The sequence below is a fragment of the Coffea eugenioides genome, chromosome 4, assembly GCF_003713205.1.
Source record: "Coffea eugenioides isolate CCC68of chromosome 4, Ceug_1.0, whole genome shotgun sequence".
Classification (NCBI taxonomy): domain Eukaryota; kingdom Viridiplantae; phylum Streptophyta; class Magnoliopsida; order Gentianales; family Rubiaceae; genus Coffea; species Coffea eugenioides.
Window position 1 is genome coordinate 13,541,206 of NC_040038.1, and position 11,855 is coordinate 13,553,060.

Genomic DNA, 11,855 nt, shown 5'->3' on the forward strand with positions numbered 1-11,855 from the left:
GCGCAAAACCAGAGAAACAAATATAACAAAGATAGCTGCAACAAAATGATTGAAGAGTGAGATATGTTAAAAGTCTCTATCACTCCAGTTAGGATCTGTCTAGTGAATAATCCCCTTTCAAAGAATTAAGTTATGGAACTTAGAAGTGCTTATCTATGACAGAAATTAATCAGTGCATGACCAGCATCAACTTCCTAAAACCAAAATTGAAACAAAAACCAAATTATATCAAACAAATGATGATTGACTGCAGATTCTACTTATTGATCCCCAAAACATGTGAAAAATTAAAACCAAGACGGTAGGAGCTGAGAAAGTATTCTTTGACTGGTCTTTGGTCCTAACCACGACAGTCACTAACACGACAATGCAGTTAACGGCAAAATTAATGTTTCATAACATATAATTGCTGCATAAAATTTCTGGGTTCCTCCTAGCTTAATGAAATTGATGTTTCTAGGTCTATCAATGTATTGTTTCCAATGGAATTCATCCAACAATAAATCAACATACCACAAGACTGGAACAAAAAAAATTGATTAATTAAAAGATATAGAGAAGATACACAAAATGATCAATCAGGCTTAGATCTGTAACAAGAGGAGGCAAAATGGAGGGAGGCACCACCATGGTTGCAAATTCTCAGTTACATATGCGAATGAGTTCCATCTCATCCCAGAAGCCATCTGGGTTGCCAGCCAAGATATGGGTTTGAATTTACCTCTATGCATTTCACCATCAATAACTCAATAAAAGATTTTCATCGTTCCTGCCAGGAAATATACACAAACCTCAATGCCTAAAAGCAAAAATGCGAGAATAATTATGATTATAGAGCAAATACGAGAGTAAGAAATTACATGAAACAATTTAAAAAGGCGAAATTGAACTAAATATACCTCTCTTAGGTCTCTCTCTCTCTCTTAGTCAAATGACACAAATGTCCAGTTTACATGCCATGGCAGATTGAGGTTTCTTAGCTGCTGATAAGTATGGCCACTATAAAAACAAATGCCAACCCAAAAGCTAATTTACCAACAAAATTCAAACTAATATAGAAAACATTAGCATCTAGATGAAACGAGGTGAATACGGCAATCTTAGGGCATGAGTTTCGGAGCTGACACAATCTACATACCATATTCATGAAGAGGAGCATCATAATCATAGCTAGTGGCAATAAATTGTCCACCACCTATCCTGCCCAAGTTTGTTCCTCCATGATATTGCTATAAAGACAAGAAACTAAGAAGACAATCACAATAGTAATTTAGTAGGAATTTGAGGAAAAATAATTTTTAAAGCACTAAACTTTACCATGTAGTAATAGTTAATTAAAAAGCCCCATTTTCAATAAATTCTGCAAGAGAAAATGCCAAGTCTTTAGCCGGATGGTAAGTTACTACACCTCTGAATTCAATAAATTTGGAAAAAATGGATAAAAATAGAGTCACTTCCTGTCATAAAACTCCAAGAACCACGTGTAACTCTCTATAAAAAAAAAAAAAAAAAAAGAAGAAGCAATAACTGACCGTCTAGTTCAGGTTTCTAACCACATCTTGGGTTAATAAGCCTTATTTGGGGAGAAATAGTCACAGTAGAAGCCGTTGCATGTATTTGTCTGGGCAAAAGTAAAACAGACATACTATTAGGATATTTATTATCCTCTACTTCTTGAACATACTATAAGGACATTTATAAAAGTATAAGCTACATTGTGCTGGTCTAATACAACTTGAAAAATCTTATTTTATGTATATTGTGCTATTTAAATAAATAATCCCCATTAATTCTGAATTTCACATTATCTACACCTTAAATGAAGCATAAGCTCAACTCAATGCTAAGCTTATAGGAAATGTCTACAAGGCATAAGCTATTCAACAAGATGCTTTTCAATGTGCAATTTCATAAGCTATAGTACTAATCCTAGTTCACCACCTTGTACATCACATATTAAATAAAATACTATGACTTACCATCATTTTGATGATAAACTATTAATATTAGCCTATTATAAAACGTGACTTACTATCATTATCTAGTGATAAGTTACTAATGCTATTAATACACCAGGTACCAATGTTAAGTAATACATGTAAAGCATCTAACGATTTTCTCATTATTTTAAAAAGTTGTCCATAACCCACGAGTACGATTGCTGGAAAAGTAGTAGTTCAGTCTTAAAATCTTGCCTCTTGCACACTACTTTGTCCGTTAGGGAACAATGAATCAAAGAAAAGCTCTGGAGATTCTTTTTTATTTTTAGAAAAAAATATTTATGCACTTTGTTCGCTCATTTGAAAATGGTTTGGCTTTATTTTACTGAGTATTCATCATGGTCCACTGAATGATTCAATGGGAACTTAGATCTACTTAATCATGCATAGCTACACACAAATTAACAGTGGCATTTTGTGAAGGTTCCAACAACATTGGCTAAATAATGGTAGTTCTTCACAGTAGTGTCCAAGATTTAGGAATCTTTCTTATCTCAAGGATGTAAGGAAGGATGATCAAGGTGTTTCGTTCTATTGTTGGGAATGTATTGACTAATTCTAATGCTATATGTTAAACTAATTAATCCATAGCTTGAAAATCAGTTTGTTGTGTTTGACAAATATGTTGAAATATTGTCTCAGAGGCTGAGAAATATGTAATACATTGAAGCAAATATGTTGAATTGATCTCAATTTGCTTTTGACAAAAATGTAATTTTTGAGGACAAAATAGAGCCATGAACAGTTGAACACCCCTAAGATTGTGGTGAAAGTCTTTAATGCTTAAATTTCTATGAAAATTAGTCTAAAATCCAAAATGCATTTCTATTAGCCATCAATGGAGAGTTCGAAGACAAGCCCTTTGTTCCCCTCCAAAGAAAAACCAGCATAAAAATAGGAAGTTAGATATAAGGGACTCTTCCAGTTTAGCATAATTTAACACAAAATTAATCATATGCAGTATAACCCTATTAAGGGAGAAATAAAATCAAACCAAATATTTCTTTTTTCCTTAAAGAGCTAGTATATGGACATAGGTTCAAGAAGCCAAACTTACAGGTTTGTGAATATGCATATCTGATTCATGAGTATTGCTTCTGGTAGAATTACCATAGCAGTCTATGAAAGTTGGGGGGAAACTTTCTTATCAGCAACAAATTTCCCAAAATAACAATACTAATAAGAAAAGTAGAACAAGGACAATTTACTTGAATAGTAAATCTTTTTTTTCTTTTACAAAAAGAAAAAGGGAGGGAGGGTAGGAGAGGTAGAGAGGGAAACTAATAGAACTCTTGCTTGTTTTCGTGGAAGGTGCAGTCCAAAGAAAACTGAATTGGAAGATTTAAATCAATTCAAATAGTATGTGATATGATAGGATGCACAAATAAAAATCTCAAATACATAAAAATAAAATACTTGAAATAAGTTGTAGAAAAGAATTCAACTTCCTTAATCTCACACGATGAGATTTTCTATACCCTAACATAGTAAAAGAGTGCAAATTATATAGTGAAAAAAAAACTAAAAAAAAAAGAAAAAAAGAAATCCCATTCAAATCATTAAACTCCAAAATTTTTAAAAAAAAACTGAGACTAATATCTACCAAAGTAGTCCAACTTAACAGCTACAATATAACTATTCATGAAGTAGAGATATCCAAACAAAAGAAAGCCAAAGGTTTACCTCCAAATTTTCCACTAAAGGTGTTTAAGTCCAAACCATATGCTGCAGAAAATTAGAACCCTAAACATTAGAAACAAAGGAAATCTGATAGTCGCAAAATGAACAAAATGAATACCCTTTCGGTAGATACAACTTTTCACCGTATGGCAATAAAGCAAAATTTTCTTTTAGAAACAAGAAACACATATGACCTTGAAAATTTTCTTGTAGAAGTATATGCTCAATAAAACAACGAATATCAAGCTGATGTGTGTACCTTCTCAGAAGTAGATGTACAAGCTTGGAGCAAAAATACCAATAAGGAAAATTATTCTCCCAAACTCATTGGGTTCTGTTTATCTACTCTTCCACATCCTATTCCTCTGCTTCCTGCACATCCAAAATACCAATAAGGAAAATTCTAAATCCTTTTTTTTTCCGAAATCAACAGCATGATTACAAAATCAAGCCCATGCTGCCCAAACTGAATAACAGAACGAGGAAATAAAAGCCCCTATTCATGTACTGGGAGAGAAGAAAAGAATGAAGCTGGCAAACACATCAAGGAATTCATCCCATATAAAAGTGTTGGTCCGTCTGAAATTGAGAATTGATTGCTTCCTACATACTACTCATTATACATATAAGATGTTAAAAAATTAAGCATGCGGAAATCAAATAACAAGCTGTTCATTTAAGTTGTTTGGGATAAACATTGAAGGGGGAAAAATTACTGAGGGGAAAGTTTTTTATTATGGGCACAACTGTAGGCTATTTATTATGAAAGGCATTTATAATAATTCTTACACGTAATGTTATTTTTTTTATGTGTTTGTAGTAATTTCATTTATACAAAAATTAGTACAAATGTCGTGTGTAATGGATAGTCCAAAGATTGCCTGCTATTTATAAGTTTAACACTCGCTTTTAATTCTTTCATGATTACTAGTTATTCAATGTTGTAACATGTATTTCCTTAAAGGAAATGTATATACTTGTTGAGAAAAAAAAAAGCACAATTTTGCTTACAAAGAAAAAATTATTTAGTTTTTGTGAACTATTGGAGACTTGGAGTGAAAGGAACAGTTTTAAAGGAAGGGTTAATTATAGAAACTCCCTTTGGAGTTTGGCTAAAGTTGCAGTTTACCGTCTAATATTTATTTCTTCTCACTTTGCCTCCTATTTCAGTCCAACTAATCAAATTAATCATTAAAGTAGTCGAGTTAACGAAACCGCTTTCTGCATACTCCCTCCGTCCCACTTTGATAGTCATGTTTCTTTTTTCACACAATTTAAGAAAAAGTAGTTAACTTTGTTGGAAAAGTAAATTTAGATTGCTATTTTCCTAAAATACCCTCACATTAAATAGAATACAACTTTATGAGAACTTGAATTAATGGTAAAAAAAGAATCAATTCTCATTAAATGGAGTAGGTTTATAGTAATAACAACTTACATTGAAGAAGGGCATTTTAGAAAAATTAAAATACAACTACATTATTCAATTGGAAAGTAAACTACAATTTGGGACAGACGAAAAAGGAAAACATGACTATCAAAGTGGGACGGAGGGAGTAGTTTATAAGGAAAGAACCCAATGTTCTTGGGATGTTCAAATTACAAGATATGATAATTGAGAAGTTAGAAAATGACACGAAGATAAGAGGCATCCATTTTCAACTCCTTTATAAGGAACGAGGGGGCTTCTAGAATTAGAAATTAGAAACTTCTGAAAACAGATTTCAGAATTTGAAGTTTACTGAGCTCATTGACCTGCTTAATCTGGTACAAATAAATGTTGGGAGAGGTCCTATGCCAAAACTCAGGTGCTTACGGATCAACTACGTACTGTTACGATTTAGGAATGCTTCCTGGAGAGTTGAAGCCCCTGAAAGGTCTTGAGAGGATGGAGGGAGCAGCCACGCCAAAATCATTCATCACTAGGCTTCAAGGAATAGATTCATACAAGGTCGGCCATGTCCCCAACATGACCATGGAAAGCATTGACTTTAAAAGGTAGAAATTTCACGCCCAAATTCGAAAATCTGCTGCCTTTGTTAGAGCACAGCCCGATAGATTGGTTGAGTAAAACATTTCTTTTATTATATTTTGTTTGGTTATTTATCAACTGCTTACATTAACGGTGTCAGATAACTTGTTTTCTTCAAGATCTTCATCATATACACAGTTGACAACTTGAATATATATTGAGGTTTATGTGTTAAGATATCCTCAATATATTATTCTTCAACACTTAAAAAATTGATTGTATCACAAATGCGTATTTTAGTCATCTTTTTATCTTTCTATAAGCTTTTTAAGCTCACATTCATTATATCACAAAAACTACTATAATACTACTGCATCAAACAAGGGACGCCTAAGGTGAACAATGAGATGGAATTTTCATTTTGGAGAAAAGGGAAAAAAAACAAATGGAATTCAATTATGGAAAAACAGAATAAATGCTCTTTTACAACAAATGGAATTTTGCTTCTGAAAAAACTGAACAAATGTTCTTTTGCTTTCAACCAAGCAATAAATGCCTAAAGAATTACGACTTTCGTTGCTTAACCGAAGGTTGAATGTAAGTATCAAAATGATTCATGGTCTTTACTATATTTAGCCCCATTTGGGGTTACGATATGTTTATAAAAAAACACCAAAAATATTTTTACGGTGTTTGATAACTAATTTTCTGTAACTTAAAGAGTCGAGTTTTTGGTAATTTAAAAACACTTTTGTTAAAAGCATTTGTGTAAGACGTCTTTATAAATCAGCGCAATCCTAATCAGGGCCTAAGAAAAAAGAGCTGTGAATATATAAGCTTATCACAATGCAAAAGTAACAATTGTTTTATAAAATGGGAAATTTATAGAAGTGCATAGTAACTGTTTTGGCAGTTTTTTAAATTTCTAATGCTGAAAATAGTCGAATGTATAACAAAAATTTTAGGATGCAATTATATAAACAATCATAATACTTGAAAAATAAATTCAAAATGAAAATAATGTGTTCGTTATTATGATGTATTCAACGCAAAATAGCTTAAACTTTTTTTTTTTAATGTGAAAGTAGCCTTTATTCTTTATTTGGATATGCAATCACATAAATTAGGGGATAATGCTAGAAAAAATATGTAATTACTAGTAATATTAGTTATCAAAAGGATAATAATTATTTAATAGTAATATCAATAGTATTTATCAAAAATTGAATTCCATTAAGCTTAATATTTTGTGCTGCACGTAACTACCTAGAAATCAAATTCAATTAAAATAAAGAATTTGTACTAAAGTCTGAATGTTAGATTCTGAAAGTCAAATTCTATATAAATAAGAGTTTAGAACGGATGTGACTTTCAGAAAGTCAAATTCAAGTAAATTAAAAGAGTTTGTACTAACTTTTTTTTGGGAATCATATTCAGCCAAATTAAATGTTTGTACCAAATGTGACATTTTGGTAATTAAACTTAGCTGAACTTAACGATCTATACTGAAAGTCATTTTATTGGAAACCAAATTCATTTAAAATTAAGGATTCATATTTGATGTGATTTTTATGAAATCAAATCTATTAAATTTGAAAATTTATATTGAATGTGACTTTCAGTGAAATACATTCAGTTAATGTAATACCTTAAACAAAAAATGCATACTAACACAAAATGACCCAAAGGAAGGGGCAATCAAATATCTTTCCAGTAAACTTTAAAAAAAACTTAGAAAAACTTTGTAACAATTGTTAAAACTCTATATAGAGGCAGGCAACAAATACTACAGTAAGTAGGAAAGTAAATAACAACGAAAATCCAAAAAATAATAATAAGTCGCGTTGGCCGTCAGACAAACGGCCCTATACCAATAATAAGGATTCAGGGGGACCGTCTGACTGTGTCACTTCTTAGACATTCATGCCATTTATTCATGAAACAAAAAATAACTAAAAAGAAAAAAAGAAATACTAGTAAACAAAAAATAATGTGCTACATCTACTCCAATTCTAAAAGTTTTATACATTGTCAATATAATTTTTTTTTTTGTAATAGTAGGTTTAGATCATGCCTTGCAATATAAATTCAAATTTAGAATTCAAATCATGCATATGTGACGTATATCTAAAACTGAACCTATTAGTATAAAAAATTATCACACTATCAGTGTACAAAAAGTTAATTCTAATTCTATTCCCACTTAGAACTGTAATAAGATATATGGACATTTCTATTGATGGTATGCGGTTAGAAGCAAAACTGGGAGTTGGATGCTCCACAGCATACACCTTCGAATATATGTAAGATAAAACTGATTTTTTTTTGTTGCGTTAAATGCAAAAAAAAAAAAAAAAAATCCCAATGAACTATTACACTAGTTATACTTTACACCATAAAATATTTTAATGGACACTTTACACCCTTGGTTAACTAAAAAATAACACGAAAATTAATTTCATCCAAGTTATTCATGAAATGACCAATTTGTCCTCCATTAAAAATTTGAGAGGCGAAAATACCATTTTGGTGGGAAAGATTGCTACTTTAAACAGACTTATTTTCATTTTATAACAAAAATTTGAATTATTAACACATAAAAATATACGGCTTCGCTTTGACTGATGACTGGTTATCAAGCCTGTGCAATAATAAATACCTACTCAAGAAAAATACAAATTTTGTATATAGCAGTGAGCAGGGTCGAATCCACAGGGACTGGAGATAATTCGTTTCTTCCAGAATCCGAAGTGTGGGGGAGTTTTTGGAGAATATAAAATAACTAATTAACTAACTAATGAAACAACTAATAGAAATAAACAGAAATTAATCAATAACCAATACGACTTTAGCCAAAGGTGCAACTTTTCAGACACGATTTATTCAACTGATCATTGATGCAAAGATAATTCAATTACTCATTACTAGATTGGTTATAGTTGTCACACACGCAATAAACAACCAACCTTTCCTTACCTTTTTGATAGTCAAGGTACGACCATTAACTATTTTCCTAACCAACAAATAACCCTAAGTACGACCATAGGATTTAATTTCTCGATTGCAATAAGAATTAGAAAAACCCAATCCTAACCAACAAACACGCTTTGAGCGTTCGTTTAAATTAGATCATATGTTTCCCTAATATGAAACCAATCACGCTAGTCGCCACTGGTATTAATCAATTGAACAATTAAGGATTTAATCAATTAATCTGGCTGTAGATTATTAGGTTAATTCGAATATCGGGCCCTTAACATTCAAATAACATAACAATCATAAGAAATTAAATCAGAAAACGTACGAATACCAATGAAGAAAAAAATAAATAAAATAATTCGATCTCACAAATGTTTGGAATCGCGCTTTCAAATTGACCTTCGACTAGAAAAGAAGATTAGTGGCTCATCGTTGGGAAACAAATCCCGACGCCAAAGCTTTTACAATTTCGCAAAACAAAAGCAAAGGAACGAGGAGCAAGAAAGCCGTTGTCTCCTTTAAGGAGAAAAGACCAAGCGGCCCCTTCATGAAAGAGTCATGACACTCCCCTCTTGTTTTTGGCTGAAGGCCTAATCAAACGGGAATTTGGCTTCTCTTATTTTTTTTTGTGTCCTAATTAAAGTTCACTACCAAATAAAACTAGTCTCCTAAATAGAAAAAGAAACCATAAAAGAAAATATTCCAAGTTTCCTAATCCAAAACTAGAACTAGCAATGAAGATTAAAATCTTCAAAATCTTCCATCAAAAATTGCCTTGAATTCGACTCGGACTTGGAAACCAGCCCCGAACATGCCACCATCCAATGAACTGGAAAATTACCACTTTTAATCACGTTTTGTTCCTTTTCCTACAATTGGCACCATTAACCAAATATAAGTAGAATCCGACAATTAAAGCAATATTTGGCTAAAATCAAGGGGAAAATAATTATAATTTTAGCAACAAATTATGACCTATCAATTTCTCCTACACCTAAACCATGCTTATCCTCAAGCATGACAACAACAAATCAAATAATCAAATTCAAATAATGGCTATTGTTTAAATCTTCTATTGCCAAGATACAATTAAAACATATGTCAAGTATTAGTGGCAATTTTCAAAAAATATCTCTCCAATTAGCTTTCAAGATCAAGGACTCTTTCAATTTATGATTAACTAATCTAAGAATATAAAATATTCAACCAGCATCCATAAGCAAATGGTTCGGCTATTAAGCAAAATCTCAACATTAAAATTCATGGATCAGCAGGCTAACAATTCATTCAAACACTTTCACATTTTTCACTATTAACACATTTTTTTCTAAAATATCCTCACACTTGATTGATTTTTTTTTTCCAGGAGGAATGCTTAGTCTTTAGCCATTTAAGCGTTTTGACGCGGAATCCAACATTGGCCAAATGAAGGAGCCCGGTTACTCAGCCATCATCACTTAAAAATCACATACTCATAGTTATCGTCGCTTTTTGACACGAAAATCGACAATTGTGGTGAAGACCTCCGGTTACTAGGCAACGATACTAGCGGAGTATAGCCGAATACTATTTATAAATAAGCACCAAATTAAAATTAACAATTACAAAAACCCGCTTCATTTCTTAAACATGGAGAACTAAGATTAATAGTTGAACCAATTTGCACAAAAAATACTAGACAAATATTTACAATACTTAGAAAAGTTAACCAAAAAGTGCAAAAGTCACAAAATCTCAAATATTCACCAAAGATATACCCTTAGATTTGACCATGTCATACTTAACACCTTAGAGTGTAAAATCTTAGCAATAGAAAATTTTGAGACATCTATCCATCGTTTTTCAGGAATAATCACAAATATGTACAAAGATAGGCAAAAACTGGATAAAATTTGACAAAGTCAAACAAAAAATTCCAACAAAAATGCCTACACTTGCACTTTTTCAATAAAATATCAATATACTACTCCCCCACACCTAAATCTTACATTATCCTCAATGGAGATCATAAAGCAAAGAAAGTAAATAGGGCACTTCCCTGAATACGTGGTGGAGGGTTTCGGGCAGCTATGGAATAGGTGGGAATGGTGGAGTGAAAATGGTGCTACAGCAGGGTGTGGCAGTGACGGATTGCAGAGGGAAGGAGAGCTCCGACGTACGTCTTGGTCCAAGTGACAGTGGCGGCGATGAGTGGGGTGGAGGACAGCAGTGGCACGCGGCTGTAGTGGCGGCGGCTGAGTGACCGCGGGGAGAGAGAGAGAGAGTGAGGGAGATATGTGGTGGTGCTGGAGGTTTTGTTGGTGTGGCGTGCAACGCTTGGTGAATGCGGGACGCCAGCGAGCAACAGGGTATGTGACCTAAAGAGAAGGAGAAATAGGGGAGATTATTATTTTTTTTTTAGATTTTCATTTTGTCATGATGTTAACTACTTTTGTTTCATTATTATTATTATTTGTTGATTTTATCTTATCATTTTATTTTATCTTAATTTATTAACTTGCTCATTTTTAAGCATTACCAATTTATGACAAGTTTTAATTTCTTTTCCTATTTTTTCAAAATGAAATTTTAAACTTACATAAGAAAAAAAATTTTAGGAGTTTAAAATTTTTGGATTAAATTTTTATGTTAAATTTTATAGTATTTAGGTCAAAATTTTATATTTTTATTGTTCAATTATTAAATAGTATGTAATTTTGCGACATAGAATACAAATGAGAAAAAAATTGGTAATTAGGTTTATTGAACATTATAAGTAAATATTTAAAACTAATGATGAGTGTAAAGGATGGTATAAATTAATAATTTAGTTTGCAAAAATAAATTTAAATGAGTTTACAAAAAGTTAAAATAAATAAATTATAAATGGATAATTGGGTTATCTAATTTATTTTTTTACTTATTTATTTATATCTATCTAATTAAATGAATATAAATAAATTGACTCATTTATGCATATTATTCTTTTTTTGTTACAACGATAATAATTATATAATATATTCTAACCTAATTTAAGAAGAGGAAAAGTGGACGATGAAGTCATTCGAAAGTGACAATTACAATTAAATGACAAATTTAGTGGACCCAAGACTTATAAGTCTTGGAGTTACCAAGCAAGAGGCTGTTGGCTCACTTATATCTGTTAAATAACTAATCAATGCCCATCTAAATCATTTATTATGGCTGTTGGCTCACTTATTCTGATCATGGCCTGTGGAAAATTG

General features: G+C 31.7%; 1 pseudogene; it reads right to left on the reverse strand.

Moving 5' to 3' along the window:
• LOC113769085 overlaps window positions 1-11,855 on the reverse strand; it is a 71,501-nt pseudogene that overhangs the window by 16,442 nt on the left and 43,204 nt on the right.